The following is a 22,854-nucleotide window of genomic DNA, read 5'->3' as shown; positions in this document are numbered from 1 at the left end:
TGGGTCTTCGTTGCTACGCGTGAGCTTTCTCTAGTTGCGGCGAGTGGGGGCTACTCTTCGTTGCGGTGCGCGGGCTTCTCATTGCGGTGCTTCTCTTGCTGTGGAGCACGGCCTCTAGGCGCGCGGGCTTCAGTAGTTGTGGCGCGTGGGCTCAGTAGTTCTGGCTCACGGGCTCTAGAGCGCAGGCTCAGTAGTTGTGGTGCATGGGCTTAGTTGCTCCGCAGGATGTGGGATCTTCCCGGACCAGGGCTCGAACCCGTGTCCCCTGCAGTGACCGGCAGATTCCTAACCACTACACCACCAGGGGAGTCCAGTATCATGTTTCTGGATATCGGGAAATCAAAATAAATTTACTTGTCTTAAGAAAATAAGAAATCCTTTTTAGACAGAGCATTATATAAAAGGAAGAAATAACATGAACTTTCTCTCCTAAAATTCTCATCTCTAAACACGAATAGTAAACAGTTAAAAGAGTAAGGTTCTAAGCTGAAAAATAGCCATTTTCTTTACTTTTGCTTCTGTTTATCTCTTCTGGCCAAGAGTTGAATTTCCTCTGGAAGAGTTTAGGCTGGGTTCGATTACTCTCCCTTTCAGAGTGTGATGAAGCATTACTGTAAGCAGAATTAAGTCAGAGTGCACTCAGGCCTATGTTTCAGACAGTGTTCAGAAAATCCACTATACAAGGTATTTGTTCAGTAGATTTTACATTTACTCTGTAGGGCTTTGGGTTAACTTTGCTTTCTCCCCATTCCACCACATCCTGAGCTTAGCTTTAAACATTCAGGTTCAGTTTCCCGTCAATACCAAATTCTTTCTCCCAGTCTGTTTCTTTTTCCTTCTGCTTCTTCATCTGTTTTTAATGTGAGTAGCTTGTGTGGAAAAATACCTTGAATGTGGGATTTAAAAAAAGAAAAGAATTTGCTTTAGAAAGACATGTGTATTAAGTTTCACTCGGTGCCGGTGCCGTGGAGTGTTCCCGAGACAGATTTTGCAATTTAAAAGAAGAGGCAAATACAAGCACCACCAGACCCTGGTGTGTAAAAAGAACTGTTTCAGTAACCACAGTTCAACAGAAACATAGGCCAGTCCTGTGTCGGTTTCCAGAATGATTAGCGTGGTTAGAGCCGAATAAGGTTAATATGATGAAATCTTGTGATTTTTAAGTGATTTTAAAAGATGAAAGACATTGCTGAAAATATTTTGAAAATTCTATGCTCGTCCCTCTCTTTTACCCTACCCTTCATTTAATGTGTTGCTAAAGGTAATCAGTTTATTCTACCTCTTAATTATCTCTTGACTCTGACCCTGCATCTCTATCCCCACTTCCAGGGCTTTCATTTATGTACTCAATACAGATATTTACGGCAGATCCATACTAACTCTCATCACCTACCACTCAGCCACACACACTCCACATCTGTCCTCCAAGCTGCTGCCAGAACAGTCTTCACTAATCCATCTCTGGCCTTGTCATTCGTTTGCTTAAAACCATTCAGCAGCTCCCTGTTGTTAATACAACAATATGCAGAGTTCTGTAGTCGGTGCAGAAGGCAAAGCCCATCAACATCTCCCTCCTCCCTGTCTTTGCCACTTCACTTCTGTCTCATTTGCTGCCGTCCCGCCCCACCCCAGCACCCACCCCAGCACCCACCCACACCCTTTATGCTCCAGCTGATCTGAGCTATTGCTTCATTCCACTCTGCCTCACCTCCATGCTCTTGCATTTCCCCAGTTTCCCGTAGGTTCTTTGCCTGAAATTGGCATTGCTCGAGACAACTCAAGCATTATATTATCAGAAAAGCCTTGTGTGAACCTTTCAGAATTGAGGCTATTTCATCTCTTATTTAGCAGCTAATATTTCATCTCTTTGCATGTTTCTATACTCAAGAGTGGGAGGGCAGTATAGTAGAGTAGGAAAAACAACTTTGGAGTCAGACACAGTGGAAGCTCCAAAAGGGCAGAAGAGTACTTACCTCATCATCGAACTACTAGTACCAGCATGTACCTGAAATATTGGAGGAGTTTATTGCATATGTGTGGAACGAAGGAAGGGAGGGAGGAGGTGAATGTGTCCTACTCTTTGGAATTGGGTAGGATAACAGCCCAAGAGGCCTTTCTAAACATACTAAGGGTTTAAATGAAGACCCCCTTCTGGAGTATTGCTATAATGAAGGAATGAATATCTAAAGGGGATTTCTAACCATTCAGTAAGTTACATAGGAAACTGTAAGAGTTAATTTCAGAAGTAGCAGTGGAGTCATCGTCAAGTGGATCCGTGATGTTAACAACATAGAAAATTTAGTGAATCTGGAAGAGAATATATAAATTGGGGGAATATATTTTGTATTAACATCAATAGCTATGGTTATCATGCACATAAATAATAGCACTTATTTTTTCCAGTTTCAACTATCTTCACAGTTTCTCAACAATCTATGTCACCAAAATATCCTAACATGTAAACATTTCTAAACCATTATCAACATGGCTAAAACCTAACTCAGTATTTTTTTAACTGATGTATCCCTCATGCAATGGTAGGTGCTCAATAAATACGTGTGGAGTGAGTGAATGACCATTACCAATGAGTCTACTCAGCTCCAGACGTAAAAAGATGGCCATCACTTCACAGCCAGGTTGCTGCCACAAGGTCCTTGTACCTTGGAAGAGCATCCAGGATAATCTTCCTCTGGCCTCTCTCCTCTCCCTTCCAAGGGACCTCTGCATGGCTTCCCAAATCGAGTACAGATTCTCCCGCTTGGACTTAAAGCCGTCAGTTGTCGCCACTTGGTCTATCCAGAACTCTCTCTCTTGCTTTTCCAAACCAGTGTCACTACTGATCTCTACAGGCTTCCTTGTGACCCACACCTTGGCTTTCCTAAATCTTTGCTTCTCCCTTCAAGTTTAGCTAAAGGTTAGCCTACACTTTGGTTTGAAGGGGTTGGTTTGAAGCCTTCGAAACTAACCCCTGCACGAAGCAAATGCTTCCCCTTCCGTTTCCTCAGACAGTTCGAATGTATTTGTTTGTTCGTTGCACTCGCCTGAGATTTGTGTTCTAGCTGCATCAGGTGTGTCAACTCGAAAAAATGCATCAACTCCTTTAGGCCAATAAACTTATCTTCTCCTTCTGTATCTCCACGGTCCTTGAACATTACTGGGTAAATAAAATGTGGACTTGTGACTTGCCAGCAGCGAACCATTCTTGGGTCAAGAAAGAATAAATTTATGAAAATGAAGCTGTCAGTTGTATGCAGGAGAGACTGTAGTGGAGAGTCAGTAGGCAAAGATGTCAGCGCAGAGGTTTTCACGGGGCTTATACCTAGTCAACAGGCAAGGGTTTTTATCAAATGACTGAGAGGTGGAGAGGAAGGGTGATAAATCAGGGTCTAGGTAGGGTGACGCAATGGCGATCCAGGGGAAAATACAAAACCAAGGTACAGTTTGAATGAACTAACAACCAACTTGATGATGAACTAAGAGTCAAAACTATCACCAGGGCTTCCCTGGTGGCGCAGTGGTTGGGAGTCCGCCTGTCGGTGCAGGGGACACGGGTTCGTGTCCCGGTTTGGGAGGATCCCACATGCCGCGGAGCGGCTGGGCCCGTGAGCCATGGCCGCTGAGCCTGCGCGTCCGGAGCCTGTGCTCCGCAGCGGGAGAGGCCACAACAGTGAGAGGCCTGCGTACCGCAAAAAAAAAAAAAAAAAAAAAACTATCACCAAATTTTCGAGGAGAAAATGGTGATTTCAGTGGAAGAATGGAAAGGTTGAGAAAGAGGATTTGGGCTGGGCAAGGTATATAGGAGGAGAAGGGTGAACCTAATTTTGGGCAGATTAACAATGCATGGTGAGAAGGCAAGACACAGGTTTTCCAAGTTCAAATTCTTTTCACATTTAGGTTGTTAATATATAATATTGAGCAGAGTTCCCTGTGCTATACAGTAGGTCCTTGTTTGTTATCCTCTTTAAATAGAGCAGTGTGTACATGTCAATCCCAAGAATTTGAAGAAGAATAGATACATGTATATGTATAACTGAATCACTTTTCTGTACACCTGAAACTAACAAAACATTGTTAATCAACTATACTCCAATATAAAATAAAAAGTTTAAAAAAAAGAAATAGGTTTCCTTTAAGGTGTTTTGGAATAAGAATAGTGACATTACATTGGCTACAATGGAGTGTTGTCAGTTGTGGCCACAAATTTGGAAACTCTCTTCCCCCAGTAGGAATGTACCATCAGGACTCATGTTCATGGATCACACTTTACCCTGATCTTTTAAAATCACATTAGTTTATTTTAAAGCAAGATTGTTAGGGGACTCCGGTACAAAGTAAGTTAATTGAAACATTCATACTAGTATAATTTTGTTGTAATTCTCATTTCAAATTTAATGAGTCGGTACCTGCCGCAAAGGAAGGGGCGCACTGGGCGCTGACTTACCTGTGAAAAGGCAGAGGATGAAATCCTGGTTCTTTTGAGAAAATTGCATGCTGTTGAGGTTTGTTTTTGCTGTGGCTGTTTCTGTTGCTTTAAACAGGATCTAACGATGCTTGAGGACCATTAGGGGACAGAAATCAAATCTTAATCCGCCTGGATGTATTTTTCTGTTTTAAAAAAGAAAAGGTTCAACTTCACTTTAAAGCTTAGGGAGTTTAATTAAAGTAAGTAGAGACAAAAGTACTCTTTTGAGAGCTGTCATTTCTCTTTCGTGCGACACTATTAATGATGTCGTGTAATGCTATTTTGGAAGTTTGGTTCTTTTGCTGTCTTTTGTCTTGTTCTGACTCTTTTCTCCATTCTAAATGAAGAGGAATAAAGCACTTAAAGGAAGGTGCTATCCTAAATTCCCTGTCTTCTGGTGCACCACATTATCTGTGACCTCAGCAGTAATTCTTTGAAGAAATAACGCCCCCCCCTCCCCGAGCTCTCTTTTTTCTTCCCCTGCCTCTTTTATTGTGAGTCTCTTCTCCCAACAACATTTGCAGGGTTCTTCCCAAAGAATTTTTTTTTCCCCAATTAGGGTAAACACTAGATCATGATGTGAGCGTTTCATTGTGAGTGTAACTTCCCTTTGTGACAGCCGCGTTAGATCTGCTCAGTAATAAATCTTCGTATTTCTGACTGCCTTGAAATCAGAAAGTGTTTTCATTCTGCTGGTTGTGTGAGCGGCAAGCGTGAAGGGTGGCATGGCAGACGTCACGGCCTCTTCAGCCAACTTACCTGCCTTGACCCAGCGCCAGGGCAAATGTTTACGGCGGAACTTCATGATTCCGCTTTGATTGCTAATTATGGGCGGTACATTTTTGAATTTAAAGAGCGGCTCTGCGGTCACCTTCCATTTTTACGCGTGCAGTAATGTGCGATTTCACAATACTCATTGTTTGAAAGTTAATTAGTATTCTTTGTTAGAATATCTGCTTCTTTGCTTGAATAATCATTTAATTGCATCTGTCTTTCTCACTCGATTTTGGTGGGTGCTTTTTAAGTCAAATTACGTATTTAAAGTGTGTAATCGCATTGACGTGCAAAACGCCGATTACTAAACATGTTAATATAAACCATACTTGTATTCTGTTCTCATACTCGGTTTTTGGATCATGCATTCAGGGAAGAATCAAAATTATCCATTATTTTAAGATAACAGGAAAGAAGTAAGAAGTTATAATGGGAAGCAGATACTATTTTGTTTTGAATATAATATGTGAAATTGTTTGACCCTATTTTGATGCCCTCACAAAAATAGAAACCTGGCAGTATATGATGAAAGTAAGAAATTAAAGAGATAACAGTTCTTTATAAACCAGAAGGCCAGTAACTTTTAATCATGCTGCCTCAAATATTTTTCAGTAAATTGTGGTGATAATCAAAGGTGAGCCTATGGGATTGTGCTTTGTAGTACTGTTTGATTTGATAACTCTAATAATCTATTAAAAATGTTAGAAAAAATACCGTATGCTGACATCAGCAACTATTATGAGTTTGTAAAAGTAACCTGCCAGCCCCAAGTTACAGTATAAGGACAGGAAGGAAGAAGAGTAGGATCTAGGATCTTGTATTTTTTTTAATCATTTCTTTTAGAGATTTTTTTTTAAACCTAACATATTTTTGTTTCTTACCATGAAAGAGATAAACTGGCCTCAGAAAATTTAAAAAGGAGACAAAACACTGCCTACATACTAAAAAATGTTAAACTCTTTGTAAAACTGAAAATAACACTCAAATTATTTTGTCATCTATGTTCCCCATGTAAAATGCTGCGTGGTTTCCTTATTAAAAAAGAATCCTTGTTGCTGCTGCTGGGTTTTGGTCTCTACACCAGTCCATCCCCACACTCAGAATAAAACAAGCTGTTTTTCCATTTAATATCGAGTTTCTACAGACCTATGTTAAAGCTAACGTTTCCTCTTCATTTTCTTCTTGACAACATGCCTGAAACAAAACTGACAAAAATAATTATTCCCCTGTAAATTAGTATGAAGAGCTTTGGAGTCATACTCTGTGACCATTGCCGGAGTTCTCAATTTCTCAGAACTTTTCTCCCCCCTGCTTGTGAAATAGGAATAAATACTGACAGTTTAAGGTGGCTATGAGATTAAATAATGTATATTGAGCACAGAGCGTAATAGTTTAATAAGCTTTAGTGAGTATAAATTTCCTTTGTGCATTTTTCTCTCCATTGTGCAACCCCTCTTTGGCATTTAGGATCTATAAGTTTACATTGAGGCTAGATTTTTAGTAACTTCTTTCTGGAATTACTGGGTAAAACTAATTTACTTATAGCTAGCAAAAAAAAAAAACGTAAAATAGAGGGAACATATGTAGTTTCTTTCTTTTTTTTTTTTTAACGTGAAGAGCATTCTCTTTTAAGCACACAATATTTTTTAGTATCAGCTGTAAAGGAATTGTTACAGAGTGGATATGGACGTGTTGGAATGCTTTAAAAATATCGATCCTAGCTAATGGAGAGAATGTTTTTAAAGTGAACTATTGCCATTCCTTCAGTCAACCACATACAGTAGAAAAAATTCAAGTAAACATAGTAGAAAAGGCAAGCTCTTCCTTATAGAATTAATGAGAAGTGCAGTGATCTGCCATATGGGGAAGTGGAATTGCGAAAACCCTTTTCTACATGTGCGTTATTCCCTAATGTCTAGAGCCAGGTAAGGAGACTCTAATTTTAAATGTGCAGTTATCCAGACAAGACGAATGTGCTGTGCGCTGCTGAATAGAACGTCGATCTTAATGTTAATATTTTTATTCTCCTTTATAATAGACATACAGTTGGCAAAAGCCACGTCTGGGAGGTCCCTAAAGCCCACAGATCACTCAGGAGAGATGCAGCCAGATTTCTCTTACATCAACTGTGTAGATGCTGCCCAAGGGAGACACATCCCAGAATAAGCCCCTTGCTGTTGTCCTTTGTAATGTTTTTGATCACTTGTTTTATCTTGAGAAGATGTGTATTTTGTAAAACTCAACGTACAAGGCATAACAGCAGTTGAGACTTCAGCAACCGAAGCTTTAAACTGTGTGTGTATATATGTACGTACACACACTTAAAACACTCTAGGATTTTGGAATTTTCTTTAAACTGGAAAAAAGACCTTAGAAATCATAATCTACCCCTTAATTTTATAGGTAAAGGGAACCAAGACTGAAGGAGTAGAATGTGTTAATGATAGAGCCAGGATCAAAATATGTTGGCTTGTGTTCAAAGCAAAAAACAAACAAACAAACAAACAAAAAATATGTATATATAAAATATCAATATAAGAATTTTTTTTTACCTGTATCTTTCTAATCTATATATAAGATTCTTTCATGAGTCTGGGTGTTTAATAAATGAAGTTGAGTTGTCTTTGATGTGCTTGAGTTTCAGAAATTTTGAAATTATTTTTCAGGACCCTAGGTTCCTCTTTAAAAATAAATTAGTAATTATATTTTAGAAAATGAAACATACACTTTTGCGGCACGATCCCAGCCAGCGTTCAGTAGTTAGTGTGCCCTGCAGCCGCGTCCAGCTGTGTTCTCCTTACTAGGCACGTAATGTGCCTGCTTACTGAAAAGGCTTCGTGAGCTACGTGTATCTGACACGTACTTTGCATATATTATAACAGTGATTTACTAAAAGATTTGGGTAAAAGCAGATATATTCAAGACTGCTTGCAAATGGCAATACAGCAGATCCGAGTAGTTTTTTTATCGATAAGTAAATTCTAATAATCCAAGTTTCACCTCACTTTTAAGAATCAGTATGGTTTTCAGCAGAAGGACATATTTATCGTAAACTCCAAGCAGCCTTTGTGAAACCTGATAAAGATTTGTGAAAACAGCCTGCAATAAAAATCACACACGCTTCATATAACACTGCTTGATAGCTATCACTTGCACCATTAAGAACTAAACGACAAAGGATGTAATTTCAGTTCTGGCATGCAATATTAATCGAAAGCCTTTAAAACATCTTGCTGATGGGAACTATGACTGTGACATTGAAGAATTATGAGCTGAAGACATCTATCTTAATCAGATTTTCAAAGTAAATGCCGTAAAACATAAAGTTGTTTCATTCATCTTTACATTTTCACGTGTTTCCGTGGGAACATCATTTCCTAGTGTGTTGCTTTAAATGCAAAGAATACAATTCAGTACTTAAAGTATGAGTTCAGTCTACAGGATCGAAATACATTTTAGCCAGCCGCCCTGCAAATACAGGGAATTATTTCTCTAATGATGTACGTTTCTTTCCATCTTTTATGCTAGTGATACGTTATCCTAAGAAAACACTCTAATTGAATGATATTAAGAGGCACTATAGAAAAATAATTAGGTGTATATTTGCCTTTATGAATTTAGAAATGAGAAGAGAATGTTTTTAAAGACATCCCTGTAGAAGGAAATTACCTTATGGGCATACTCACACATAAACATCTTCTCTGGCCTAAAAAAAAAAGGATTAAAATAATTTTATTGCTTTATTTGAATAAATGGGTAAAGTCTGGAAATTAAGAGACATTATCTCTTCTGATCCCCACATTTCACGCCCGTTTTAGAGATGAGGAATCAGAGAATTTGGAACACGAAATTGATTTGCTCAGAGTTGCACAATCACTAAATAGCAGACAAGGAGCTTGAACCCAGGTGTTAGGGACTGAATGTTCGTGTCCTCCCCTACCCCCAAATTCGTAAGCCCCTAAGCCCCCCCCCATAACTGTATTTGGAGATAGGCCCTCTGACGAAGTAACTGAGGTTAAATGAGATGGTAAGGGTGAGGCTTGATCTGATAGGATTAGTGTTCAGATAAGAGCCGCCAGAGAGCGCTCTCTCCAGCCCTGTGAGGACACAGGAGGGTTCTCTTCTTGCTCGTCAGTAATAGAACCCTCCCGGGAAAATGACTCTGCTGGACCTCGATCTGGGACTTCTAGCCTCTAGAGCCGTGAGAAAGTCAACTCCCGTTGCTAAGGTCACCCCATGTGCAGTATTTCGTTATGGCAGCACGAGCAGACTAATAGTCCAGGTCTTTCTTATTCTTCTCTGCTGTAAATCTATTGCTTACTTACCTCTTCTATGGAAAATTTTAATCAACTGGCATTAAAAAATCTGTAGACTCATGAAATAAAAGATCAGAAGATCTGTGAGAGGGTATCTCAGTCACCAGCTTCTTTTTAAACCTCTATTTTGAGAGGAAGGCTTCTAGAGGCAATTCGCATCCTATAGGAAGACACAGGCTTCCAGCCTGAACAAATCATGCTCACCATTTTTTTTTTTTTCATGCTCACCATTTTTAAAGGTGCAACAAAGCCTCAGAAAATACATATCGTTGATCTCCCAAACAATAACAGCGCCTCACTTTGCAGTTTATGGAACACTTTCCTATGCATGATCTCGTTTTGATACTGGTTTTCATTATATCTCCCAGATTTAGTATTCTTTTCACTCTACCATCCTGCTCTCCATTGGTGCTCAGTCATTAAAGCAGCAGAAAAATGTTTATTGGGAAGAGGCTTTTAGTGTTATGCATGCGCACGCACACACACACACACACACACACACACACATTATCCCCAAATTAATAATGACAGAGAAGGGAATTCAGCAAGTATGCATATGTCAGCTTAAACTATGACTCTATTTCCTTTTTAATCAAAGAGCATCATAGCATGGTTTCCACTTAACAGATCACCCTCATTGCAAATGCCGAGAATGGGAAGGATTCAGTGGGTTCCATTCGGTCCATGTTGCCTCTAGGTAATGTTTAATGTTTGTGATAACATACATCTCTGCTTAGAGGCCATAATATGATTGGAAGGAAACTAAACATTCGATTCTATTTCTATGTAAGACATCGACAGACAATGTGGACTCAATAAACTGCCACATAACAAATATGATATCAAATAATATGCGAAGGAAGAAGATCAACGGCAAAATTAATATTTGGCGGCGGAGGGGGGGACCAGAGCAGCAGGGTTGCTGGGTACTTTCTCTGTATTCTCTAGTCACTTATTTTTCCTATAGTTCCGGAAATATTTTAAAAAATAAAAATTAGGGCTTCCTTGGTGGCGCAGTGGTTGAGAGTCCGCCTGCTGATGCAGGGGACACGGGTTCGTGCCCCGGTCTGGGAAGATCCCACATGCCGCGGAGCGGCTGGGCCCGTGAGCCATGGCCGCTGAGCCTGCGCGTCCAGAGCCTGTGCTCCGCAACGGGAGAGGCCACAGCAGTGAGAGGCCTGCGTACCGCAAAAAAAATAAAATAAAATAAAATTAGAAAAAGGTTCAGGTAAAGTAGGCTGAATCTTTTTCCCATAATTGATTAATTAGCTGTAATTTTTTAAATGTATTATAATTGTCATCATAACTTTTCAAAAACAGGTCAGTTTTATTTAAGTTTGAAAGTTCCATTCTGACTTTTTACATAGCTGTTTTCACAAGCAGTTTTAACAATTGAAATCTGAAGTAAATTGAAATTTGGTATAAAATGATTTTAATTATATGTACCTTAAGATGTTACTAGTTACAACATAAGGTAACAGTGTTTTATTTAGAAAAAAAATTATTTTCAGTATTTATAACATAAGATAATATGGTAGAGTATTTATGATAAGAATTAATATGGTAGAGTTTTCGTGTTTACATTTGAAGTGAAGTAATTTTTTTTACTATATGTCCCTTAAATGTTTTACGTGTATAACTTAAGATACTATGATGAGGTTTTTTAATTACCTTAAATTTTTAATATTTATAACATACACTAATATGTTTCAAGAAAATATTGTATAGTGCCTGAAATAAAGCTAAAAGCTTTAGAATTCACTGCATGACCCATCCGCCCCGCCACCAGCACTATTCTTTGAGGAGGAGAGAAACTGAGGCTCAGAAGCTAGTTGGTTTATATGTGGTTATGTTTAGTCGGATAAAGCAGGTACTCAACCCTACGTCTCCTGTTTCCTTTTCTAGTACTTTTCCTTCTATACCGGACATTTTCTTTGTGATAAAGAATACGTTATCTGAATAGCATAACAAATTCTGCATTACGTGGGACGTTCAGTTCGCTTTTCTTATTCTTTGTAAGCCATTATCACATAGTAATAGCTTTTAGTTGCCTTCCAGCCTATTTTTATCCATATTCCAAAATGTGCTTTATTCATATCATACCATATACTCCATTTCAAGTCAGTAAAATTTAATTGCACTAAAATCAAATGTCCATTAGGAAATCAGAGAGGAGAGAAAAGCGTCTGTTGATTGTATGTCAGCAGTTCTTCCTTGTCAAGATTGGGACAGATTTTTCCTTTTTTGCTTACTCTCTCAGGTAAAATATTTTTTAAATGGGTAGAAGGATATCCTGAAACGTATCCTGAGACATTCAAAAGGTATTTAGATCCATTTTTCTATGCATATGTAAGTTTTATGTATGATTCTGTAAAAAAAAATGGTTATGGAAAACTAAGAATTCTGTAGAGGATAATGTGTCTGTGGCATTATTGGCGTTAAGTATATTGAAAGAGGAACTACTTTAACAAGCAGAAGATAGCCATTTCCATTTGCTTCCACCCACTAAAGTAGGTTAGGGTGCTTGACAGTAACAAAAAAGAGAATAGCGGAGATAATTCCTACGACATGAAAGAGAGAGGAATACATTTACGTTCTCTAGAATTTGACAGCCATGTGGGTGATATTAGGGACTTTGTAGAAAGCTGTTTAAGTAGCTCCGAAGAAAACTCTATTCCCGCCTCTGGAATATTCCCACTGAATGTGTATGGAGCCTTCTTCCATTCTTCTTTTGTCTGGAATTCCCACTGAATGTATATGGAGCCTTCTTCCATTCTTCTTTTGTCTGGAATTCCCACTGAATGTGTATTGAGCCTTCTTCCATTCTTCTTTTGTCTTTGAATTACTCTTTCATATTTAAGCAGTCTTGGTCTTTCTGATGCCATCTGAGTGATTTTCCCAGATCTCTTTTCCAACTCACTGGTACTCTCTACAGTTGTATTTAATGTACTGTTTGAACCACCCAGTAAGTTTCTAACTTCAGTGTCTGCAAACACATTCTACCTTTTTTTGTAACCGCTCCTTCTTTTTTCATGGTCTCTTATTCTCATGTTCCTAATTTCTTTTAAATCTGTAATCAATCATTCTAAACATACTTATTGTTTTATCTTATGGCCATATTATCGGAAGTTCAGGGAGATAAATTTTTGCTTTTTGTTTTGTCTGTAGATTTTGACTCAAGGTAGATGTTTCCTCTTAAGTTTTGTAATTTTAGACAGTAAATTCATTGAAAGTAGGGTTTTTTCTGTGGAAATCCTTTGTGACTTGAGTTGAGAACATATTCTTCCAGACAAGTTTTGCATTTGCTTCTTCTGGGTCCTTGGGGGAAGGGGGTAGTGTTGCTGAGGAGCACCACTTTTAATATTAATTTCTTGGCTTGGGGGTCCCACAACTATGTTGATAGTAAAAGTTTCAACTTCATACTCCGACTCCAGAGAAGCCCAGGCTACCGGCTGAAATTTTTACAAGTTGTTTTTTTCCCCATCCGGGTTCAAGGCAGCACAGCAAGATTCCTTATTGTCTTTCTGCAATGAGAAGGTTTTTTAAGTCTACTCTTAGACTGAGGGTATAGCACTTTACGTGTCCAGGCTGAATGTAGGGGTCTCAGTAGCAGCTGAGGCATGAATTCTTGACGCTTGCTTGTACGTTGAAATATTACAGAGACTGGCAGGTCTCCCCAGGGAAGCTACAGTGTTGGCTCATGTGCACTCAACAGTTTTCCTCTCCCCTCTGTTTCTGGCCCATCCTTTCTATCTAATTCAGTTATATTAATCTAAAGTTCACGTTCCACTGGTGGGCTAAGATTGTTGGCTGTTTTGTTCACTGCTATATCCTCAATGCCTGCAACAGAGCCTGGCAAATGTTAGACAATAGATACACTGAATGAAATCGTCCAAAAGGTATTTACTATATTTCACCCAGCAATTCTGGATATTTCATAGCAAGGGAGTTGACAGCTAATCCAGGTTGCCACATTGCTAGAAACAGAAAATACAGCGGACTCTCAAAGAAAAAAGAATACAAAGGTTGAAAAGACTCAGCCCTTGATGATTTCTTCTAATCCTCATTGCAAGGAATGACCGTAAAGAAACGGAACCAAATTCTCACTAACTCAGTAAGAACAGTAAACCAGTTCACATGTGCTGATTAAATAATGCCTTCTGGCCAGTACAAATCTTCCTTTTACATCTTCTTGTGTATCTTCAAGGTTTTTCATACTCAAATATCTTTATATAAATAGCCTTACAATCAGTAGTCTGATGGTGAAGGTGATGAGAACAATGCTGTTTATGTTTATAGTATTTTATGGTTTTTAAAGCACATTTTAAATTTTCATTTGATTTGTGTGCAACTGTCAGAAATGTTTCAGTGACAGATACTGTGGTGACAGTTTTTACACAGTGCCGTATTTTAACCAAAGGCTTGCAGAGCTATGTAAATGGACAGTTCCCTTCCAAATACCTAGCTTGTGTGAGCATCGCTAGATAAAACAATGAACCAGAGGAGCAAGTTTATGTGAAAGTGATTTTCTGAGTGAGGTGAGGTCTCTCTTCTCTAATTTCCATTATACCATTTCTTATCTTTTTATTATAGTATGGAGGATGGGGGTGAGAAAGGAGAGGAGAAGAAAGCACCTTGAATATGTAAATGTTTTCGTTCAATTTGGGCTCCACTGAGTTGTGGTATGACTAAGTACACATATTTTCTTAACTCAAGTTTTTCCCATTTATGAGGAACATTCTTGCTACTTAATTTTTTTCTCCATAGGGATGTAATGTCAACTAAATGTCTGCAATATATATGATATTTTCTGAGCAAAGGAGATATTTTTAATGTAATGTCCTCTTTTCAGTGTCATAAAATACTTTGTATTTATAATATGCCTTTCCTAATAGCTCCTGAAATGTAGCCAGATGAGGAAGGTGTTTACCATTTTTACCAGTAGAAAAATTTACCATTAGAAAATCAAGGAAAAGCAACTTCTGTAAGGCCACTGAGTTAGTTGATAATGGAACAAAAGAATAAGCTAAATCTAAGAATTACGTTGGGATTTTCAAACGCAAAAGCTATCTATGGTTTGGTCCTTGTATACTTGGAGTATCCACTCCAAGCCCTGGTCACTAGCAGCACTGTTTACAACAGCCAAGACATGGAAACAACCTAAGTACCCATTGACAGACGGTTGGCTTAAGAAGATGGTGTACATATCTACAGTGGAATATTACTAAGCCTTCAAAAAGAATGAAATATTGCCATTTGCAGTAACGTGGATGGACCTAGAAAATATTATGCTTAGTGAAATAAGTCAGACAAAGAAGGACAAATACTCTATGGTACCACTTATATTGGAGTCTAAAACATAATACAAATAAATCTATATACAAAATAGAAACAGACTCACAGGCATAGGAAACAAACTTATGGCTACCAAAGGGGAGAGGGAGGGAGGGACAAATTAGGAGTATGGGATTCACAGATACAAACTACTACACATAAAAGGGATAAGCAACAAGAATTTACTGTATAGCACAGGAAGTTATAGCAATATCTTGTAATAAACTATAATGGAATAGAATCTGCAAAAGAGAAAAAAAAAACCTGAATCACTATGCTGTACACCTGAAACTAATGAAATATTGTAAATCAACTGTACTTCAGTAAAAAAAATTAACATGGTAATAAAATATACAACAGCAAAGTGTTTTACAGGTTTTGTTTTGGTGACCTGTTTTACGAAAGAGGTCAGTTTTGCAGGAAACTTCAGTTTTGCTTGAGACAGGTGGGAGAAGGTAAAGATACAGCCAGGAAGTAAAGTGAGAATGAATGAATTTGGTGGTAGAGAAACAAAGGCTTTAACCCCACCATTGCTAATCCCCAGTCAACGGGTGTGTCTCCTTCTAAATGTTTGTCTAGTTCTACACGGTCTATGCATCTTGTAAATTCCTGGGGGGCCCAGAACCAGAGTTTATTCATACATTCAACTCACTGTCTTTGGTATCCAAGAATTCTCAAGCCACAGGAGGAATGCTTCTCCGGTTCTCTAGTAGTTCAGTCAAGTTAAAAACGTTTCTGTTCTTCCTTGGTTCTCTTCCCTTCCCCCAGCCTCATCCCCTGTCCTTCATCTCCCTCCCCCTCCTTCCCCCTCCCTTCCCTCCCTCCCCCTCCCTCTCTCCAGCCCTCCATCTTCCATCACCCATTTGTCTTTTTGTTAGCACAGTCCACTCAGACTGCAAACAATTCCCTTAAAGCAGCGCAGCTGTCAGCCCCTAGCCTTCCATCTCCCTTCCAAAATAGAGTGCTTCTTCCCTGGGGACATTTGTAGCCAGCCCGCCAAAGCCTTAAGGGGCACATGTGGACATGCACCCACACAAAGGTATTTGTATCTCCCAGCAGCTATTATTTTCTCTCCCCACTTTCCTGTTTGAAAGTCCATTTCCACTCTGGCCCCCGAAGACCTCAGCCCAAGGCTGTGAACCAGAGACAGCTGGACTGAATTGCACCTAGCTGTCCGGAAGCTGCCTGTAGTGGCTTTTAATTAAAAAAACAAAATTCAAACCAGCAAATATGCCCAGTTAGGTTAAAAAAAAAAAAAAGATGTTCCTTTTTTTTTTCAAATTCTTGTCATGATTCTGTGGTTATAGTAGATGGAAAAAAGAGACCCGCTGAACTTCACGACTAAGAGATCAGATTCCCTCTTCTCTGGGAACTGCCAAGACAGTAGTTTATTTTTGATGCCTGTGATATTTCCGATTCTTGCTTTGTTGCCTGTTAAAGGAAAGACGTTTCCTCTTCAGAGATATTGGATAGTGTGTTCTTGCTTCTCGCGGACAAGGCTCTTGAGTTACTTTGTTTTCCCTCATGATGTTCTGCCCTGAAGATGGCTGTTTCTTCCAGCTTAATAAGTTGCCTTTAGCACTTACTGTATGTCAGGCCCTGTATTTTTAGATTCCTTTAAATAAGCACTATAAAATAAATGAAGCTCAGAGAGCTATGTAACTTATTCAAGAAAACACCCCATGAAAAATAAGTCTCCCATGTTTATTGTCATTTGTCTCTACGGCCCCTCCACCTCACTGGCTCATACAGCAGAGTTGCTATCCAGGAAAGTGGTCAAAAGTTTCTTTTCTTCCCCCTGTGGAGCTCAGTGAATATGCCTTCATTTGCTTGGAATTGGGTTCTCTAATTTGATTAAACTGGAATCTACTGCATTGTCAAATAGCTTTTTGTGGTCTAGTAGGCGGCACACCTTACTGTGTATGTTATGATCCAGGCTTACCCCCAGCTGATAGGTTTAATGGGATGGCCTTCAATGTTCTGTCAAAGAGCTAACTTCTTTGGTGGCAAAGAGCTGAGCACAATGAGTGAAGTCTAGTCTGTCTAATGTTTATTACTATAATGTGAATTTCAACAGAGATCTGCTATCATTTGTGTCCAGTTTATCAAATAAAAACAAGCAGCTGTCAGGCTTTCATGAACGTTATATGAGCGGTAGGCACTTGAACAAAGAAAGATAGGCTGAAAGAAACAGCACTAGTTAGGTACAGTGTATAATTTCCGGTAAGCATAGTGCCAAGAATTTAATTTTTTTTAAAAAAAGTGGGGAAGACCACTTGGAAAAAATAACCTACATCTTTTCTAAAATACCTAATTTGGAGGATTTTTAATCATAAGCTTTAAAATATAAGGAAAACGTACTATACTTGGCAAATTATAATACATATTTTATGTATTGTTTCATATCTTATATATTTATATCTTACATATTCTTGTATATTTTAGGTAATTGCTCTATTATTCACACATCTTAAAAGGTAGATTTTAAATATTGGAACATCTGCCATGATTCAAAAGAAATATTCTGAAAAACCAGTTTCTGTAGTGAGTTACATGGTACCTGCCTGGATGAGATGACACCCCCCTCCCAAGGTCCTGTTTTTTCATAAGTATCACCAATCATTAAGCATATTTTTAGGAGTCTTTGAAGCACAAGGCTTAGTGAAGGTACTGAAAAATCCAAAGAGCTTTAAATTAGAGTCCCTGCCTTTCAGGATCTAAGAATTTAGTTGGGGAAATAAGACATGTTTGCAAATTACCTTAGAATTAAAGGCAATACAGATGTGTAACTGAACCACTTTGCTGTACACCTGAAACTAACACAGCATTGTAAATCAACTATATTTCAGTAAAAGAAAAGAAAAGGCAATATGAGCAGGCCCCACTTTCTACTTCAACTCCCCTTCATTGACTTCTTCACCAATAGTCATTCATTCAACAGATATTTACTGAGTATCTATCATCGTGTGGTCCTTAGGGGTTCCAAGGTGACTCTCCATAGAGAGTCTAACAGGGGACATGAAACCTATAAAAGTAGTATAATACAGAGGGAAAAGTGAAAAGAGCCGTGGAAAAGAAAGATAAAAGGGACTTCCCTGGTGGAGCAGTGGTTAAGAATCTGCCTGCCAATGCAGGGACACGGGTTCGAGCCCTGGTCCAGGAAGATCCCACACGCCGCAGAGCAACTAAGCCCGTGCGCCACAAATACTGAGCCCGCGAACCACAACTACTGAAGCCCGCGCACCTAGAGCCCATGCTCCGCAACAAGAGAAGCCACCGCAATGAGAAGCCCGCGCACCGCAACGAAGAGTAGCCCCTGCTTGCCACAACTAGAGAAAGCCTGCACACAGCAACAAAGACCCAATGCAGCCAAAAATAAATAAAATAAGATAAATACATTTATTTTAAAAAAGAAAAAGAGAAGAAAGATAAAAGACTCTAAGAAGACTCAGGAGAAATAACTGATTTCTACTTGAAGAAAACAGAAGGGCTGTCATCATTCTGAGAGCTTGAAATACACAGGGTTTGGATATAGAAAGTTGGAGGAACATGTGTTTCAAATAGAAGCCACTGCACAGAAGTGGAAAGCTGTGGTGGAGATATAGTGCGTACAGCAAGCTTGGCTGGAACAGGGATACATGCAGAGATTCATGGGGGTAGCGTTTGCAAAGATACCTTGAACAAGGATCACATTCGCCTTTAGAGTTCACTTTATGTTTTATAGGCAAAACGCCTTTGTAGTTTTCCAGGAATAAAACGACATGTTCAGAGCTATGTTTCAGAAACACTGAACTTGGTGACTCTGTGAGGTCTCATCTGAAACTTCTTCTCAAGCCTATGCAAAGCCTGTATCAGCGGATTAGCTTAAAGCAAAGGCTACGGTTGATGTTTCGGCTGTCCTTGGGTGGATCTGCCCACCTCTATTAGGTTCTAAGTGCTGGTCTCCAAGTCCAAGCCCTGTTCTCTGTTTCCTTGTGCCCACCTTGGACCTTGGTCATCGAACTTCCCTGGGTATTCATCTGTCTTCCTATGAGGTGAAAAGAAAATGTTCTCTCTATTCTCAGTACTTTTCTTAAGCAAACTTTTTGATCTTAAAAACACTTCAAATCATGTACCTGATCATGTTTCCTCTTTTCCCTCTTTGCAACAAGGTAATTAGAGCCAGGTTGTACCTTTCTCTAAAGATGTGTAGAGCCATATACAGCAGGCATGTTGTCCACTCGCCTCGTATCTGGCTTTATCTTTCCCACTTGCAGTTTTCTTTTATTCTATCTTCCTCTCTGACTATGTTCAATTTTATTTTATCTTGTTATACTTTATGAACGTAACCTATCTTGACTAAGTCGGTAAAAATAAATGCATACGCCAGCTGCTTCTCACGTCCTGTAAGCCGGAATCTCTAGAACTAGCATTGACCTCCCACCGGATCCTTGGATTTGCTTCTGTTTGTGATTCGTCAGGATTTAAATTCCTGGCCATCCACCCCATCTCGCTCAGACTCTGCACTTATTCCGTTCCATCAAATTTTATTTATTTATTTATTTATTTATTTATTTATTTATTTATTTATTTATTTATTTATTTATTTATTTCGGTACGCGGGCCTCTCACTGTCGCGGCCTCTCCCGTTGCGGAGCACAGGCTCCGGACGCGCAGGCTCAGCGGCCATGGCTCACGGGCCCAGCCGCTCCGCGGCATGTGGGATCCTCCCGGACCGGGGCACGAACCCGCGTCCCCTGCGTCGGCAGGCGGACTCCCAACCACTGCGCCACCAGGGAAGCCGTCCATCAAATTTAAGATTGAACCTAGCTTTCATTATCTGGATTTGTGTTATTGGTAGGCCTCCTAATTAGGTAGTCAAATCAAAAGAGGTCCCAGCAGACGGAACACGTGTGCTGAAATAACCTCAGACAACTGGAAAAAGGAAGGATGTTTACATGATGTCTTGCACATTGCAAGTTCCTAACGAATACTTGCAAAAGGAATGAGTAATCCAGAGAAAGCAGCAGCAGAAACTAATTAGTTTCAAAACCTCAAATGGAAGGTTTTAACCCACGATTTATATTTTGATTTAAGAATAAGAATCTTCCAGAAACTAACACAACATTGTAACTCAACAATACTTCAATAAAAAATAAAATTTTTTAAAAAAACTAAAAAAGAATAAGAATCTTAAGTTCAACATAATGAAATATATAACAGACCTTAAATCTTTTAATGTTTCAGTAACAATCTTAATATTTATAATGCTTTATCGTTTACACAGTGCTTTCGTCTGTTACTGACTTAGCAGATCCTTAGAACGTAGAAGGTTGATAAATGCCTGTGGGATGAATGACGACGTGTGTGAGTAAATGAGTGCATTTCATTGAACCTTTAGATTGCACTAATACCTGGATGGGACAGTGGTATTGGACTGTCCAAAAAGTTCGTTCGGGTTTTCGTAAGATGCTATGAAAAACCCTAACAAACTTTTTGGCAAGCAATATTTCCCGCATTACAGTTGAAGAAACAGAGGCTCACTATGATGATGACTGACAGAGTTAGGAAGTAAATTTGGTACCCTGACTTCTACGACACTGCTCTTCCCTCGACATAGTATAACATCTGATATATCATTTATTCTATGTAACCTATCTATAATATAAAACCATTCTTTCATGGAGCTGTACTTAAAAACACGGAGTCATCTGCTTCTTTCTAGGCACAGTCTTAATACTTTGTTATGTATTGTTTCTCTTGTTATGTATTGTTATGTATGAAATGTTTCTCTTCTTTCTCTCTTTGTTATGAGGCCGACCTTGTCTAGGCCCTCGTAACTGTAGCTTATTTTTTTTTTAAGTAATTTTATTATTTATTTATTCATTCATTTTTTGGCTGTGTTTGGGTCTTCGTTGCTGTGCGTGGGCTTTCTCTCTAGTTGCGGCGAGCGGGGGCTACTCTTCCTTGTGGTGTGCGGGCTTCTCATTGCGGTGGCTTCTCGTTGCAGCACATGAATTCAGTAGTTGTGGTACGCGGACTCTAGAGTGCAGGCTCAGTAGTTGTGGCACACGGGCTTAGTTGCTCTGTGGCATGTGGGATCTTCCCCGACCAGGGATCGAACCCGTGTCCCCTGCATTGGCAGGCGGATTCTTAACCACTGCGCCACCAGGGAAGTCCGTAACTGTAGCTTATTATATGTCATCTTATAAACAGCTTCTTGAAATGTTCCTTAAAGACACCTATAGAGATTCTAATCATATGCACTGATGCTAAGAACAGCAAAGCTAAGTAGTTAAATGATACCTGAATAATAAATCTTACATGAATTTTAAACTGTTTCTTTTATTCTCACACGATTAAAACTGTATGCGCTATTTTAACCCTGCCATGTCTTCAAAGGCTAATTTCACTTTAACTGAGAATTAGACTTCCATAACTTTTCATGAGCACCAAAACAGTGGACCAAGTAAGATTTCTATAGTTTCCAGAATGGGAATCTTCAAGAATAGTGACTGTACAAGGAAGCAACTCTGTTTCATAGATTTGGGTGTGATATCTGTCCCTCATTTCAGGAGTAAGAAATTACTAGTTGTTAAATGATATGATACAGATTATTAGAGACGCCTGGAAACATGGTGTTACTAATATTATACACTGTGGGAGGAGGAATTTTAATTGTTGTACCCTGTAAAGAGGTTTGATACTATGTATTCAAACTCTTACATATCATGTATCCGTTTCATGCAACCAGAATTACAATGTTAGACTGTGTTAACAATCACTGCTGGAGTTCACACGGTAGACGAAAGATAGTCCCTGTGTTTCCTGTTCTCTTTTAATATGTGCATTTATATTAATAGCATGATTTAATACAACACTTTAAAATTATATTGCACTCTGAACTGAAGTTAGTCAAAAATTGACATCTTATGTGTGCGGAACCATAATAAGTTTAGCATTAAATTAAGGAGTCATCTGTCTGTTGGCTAAAATGTAGTATTTGTGCATTCTAGCATGTCCAAAGCTAGGTAATGAGAATGAGAAGTGGGTCTCAAATGTTCCATTCATTTGCGTATTTTAACTTATGACTTATTAGCTTTAGAGAATTTTTTCCTGGTTACAACCCACTGTTGTGTTTATATTTTGAAGTTGCTGGATCCTTTATGATTCCGGTTTAGAACAAAATATTTGTACCACTGACATAGTGGCATGAGTCGCTCTGATGACTTACACCAAAATGTAGTTCTGCTGCATACTGTGAAATTGGAAAATCTGTTCTGCATGTGTGCTAATGGATGTAACAGTCATTAAGTATATGAGTCTTCTGACGTTGTAATCAGCTGTGATTCAGTCTGTTGAATATCCATGAAACAACATCTGCTTCACACAGTGGCCTTCTGCTAAAGAATACTTAGCGTCTATTCGTAGATCACAGTGCAGCTCTGCCTTATTTGAAATGCGCTAGGGTCGTCTACTGCTGTTTAGCAACTAGCTTGTAATAAGTTATTGCAGTTAAATAAAGCTTAAAAAACTCCATTAAATCATTATAGGGATTATATGCATTTCCAAAACCTTTGTGTTCTACAGAAATTACCCATTTAATTTCAGGGTTGGTTTGTTTAAAAAAGCTGAAATCTAAGGGCACATTAGGGGAGCTGTCAGATGCTGTTTTCTGTAGGTGTTAATAAAACCAGATGAAAAAAAAATCTGAAACAAATTAAAACCAAAAGCAATTTTACCATCTGTGGTATATTAATTAGAACTTTGTGTATCAAGGGTAAACTTACTCTTAGAGAATGTCACTGAACACCCGCTTAATAGAACAATAGGCAAGTGTATCAGGTTATGGATTTACATGCATTTTTTTTTTTTTTTTTTTTTTGCGGTACCTGGGCCTCTCACTGTTGTGGCCTCTCCCGTTGCGGAGCACAGGCTCCGGACGTGCAGGCTCAGCGGCCATGGCTCACGGGCCCAGCCGCTCCGCGG

The 22,854-nt window shown here is 39.0% G+C and overlaps 1 protein-coding gene across 7 annotated transcripts in view; it reads left to right on the top strand.

Annotated features, from left to right (window-relative positions):
- TENM3 (teneurin transmembrane protein 3) overlaps nucleotides 1-22,854 on the top strand; it is a 429,049-nt gene that overhangs the window by 227,577 nt on the left and 178,618 nt on the right. The gene's annotated exons all lie outside the window — the stretch shown is intronic.

The sequence above is a fragment of the Globicephala melas genome, chromosome 21 (genome assembly GCF_963455315.2).
Source record: "Globicephala melas chromosome 21, mGloMel1.2, whole genome shotgun sequence".
NCBI classification, from domain to species: Eukaryota; Metazoa; Chordata; class Mammalia; order Artiodactyla; family Delphinidae; genus Globicephala; species Globicephala melas.
This window is presented reverse-complemented; position numbering and strand designations above follow the sequence as displayed.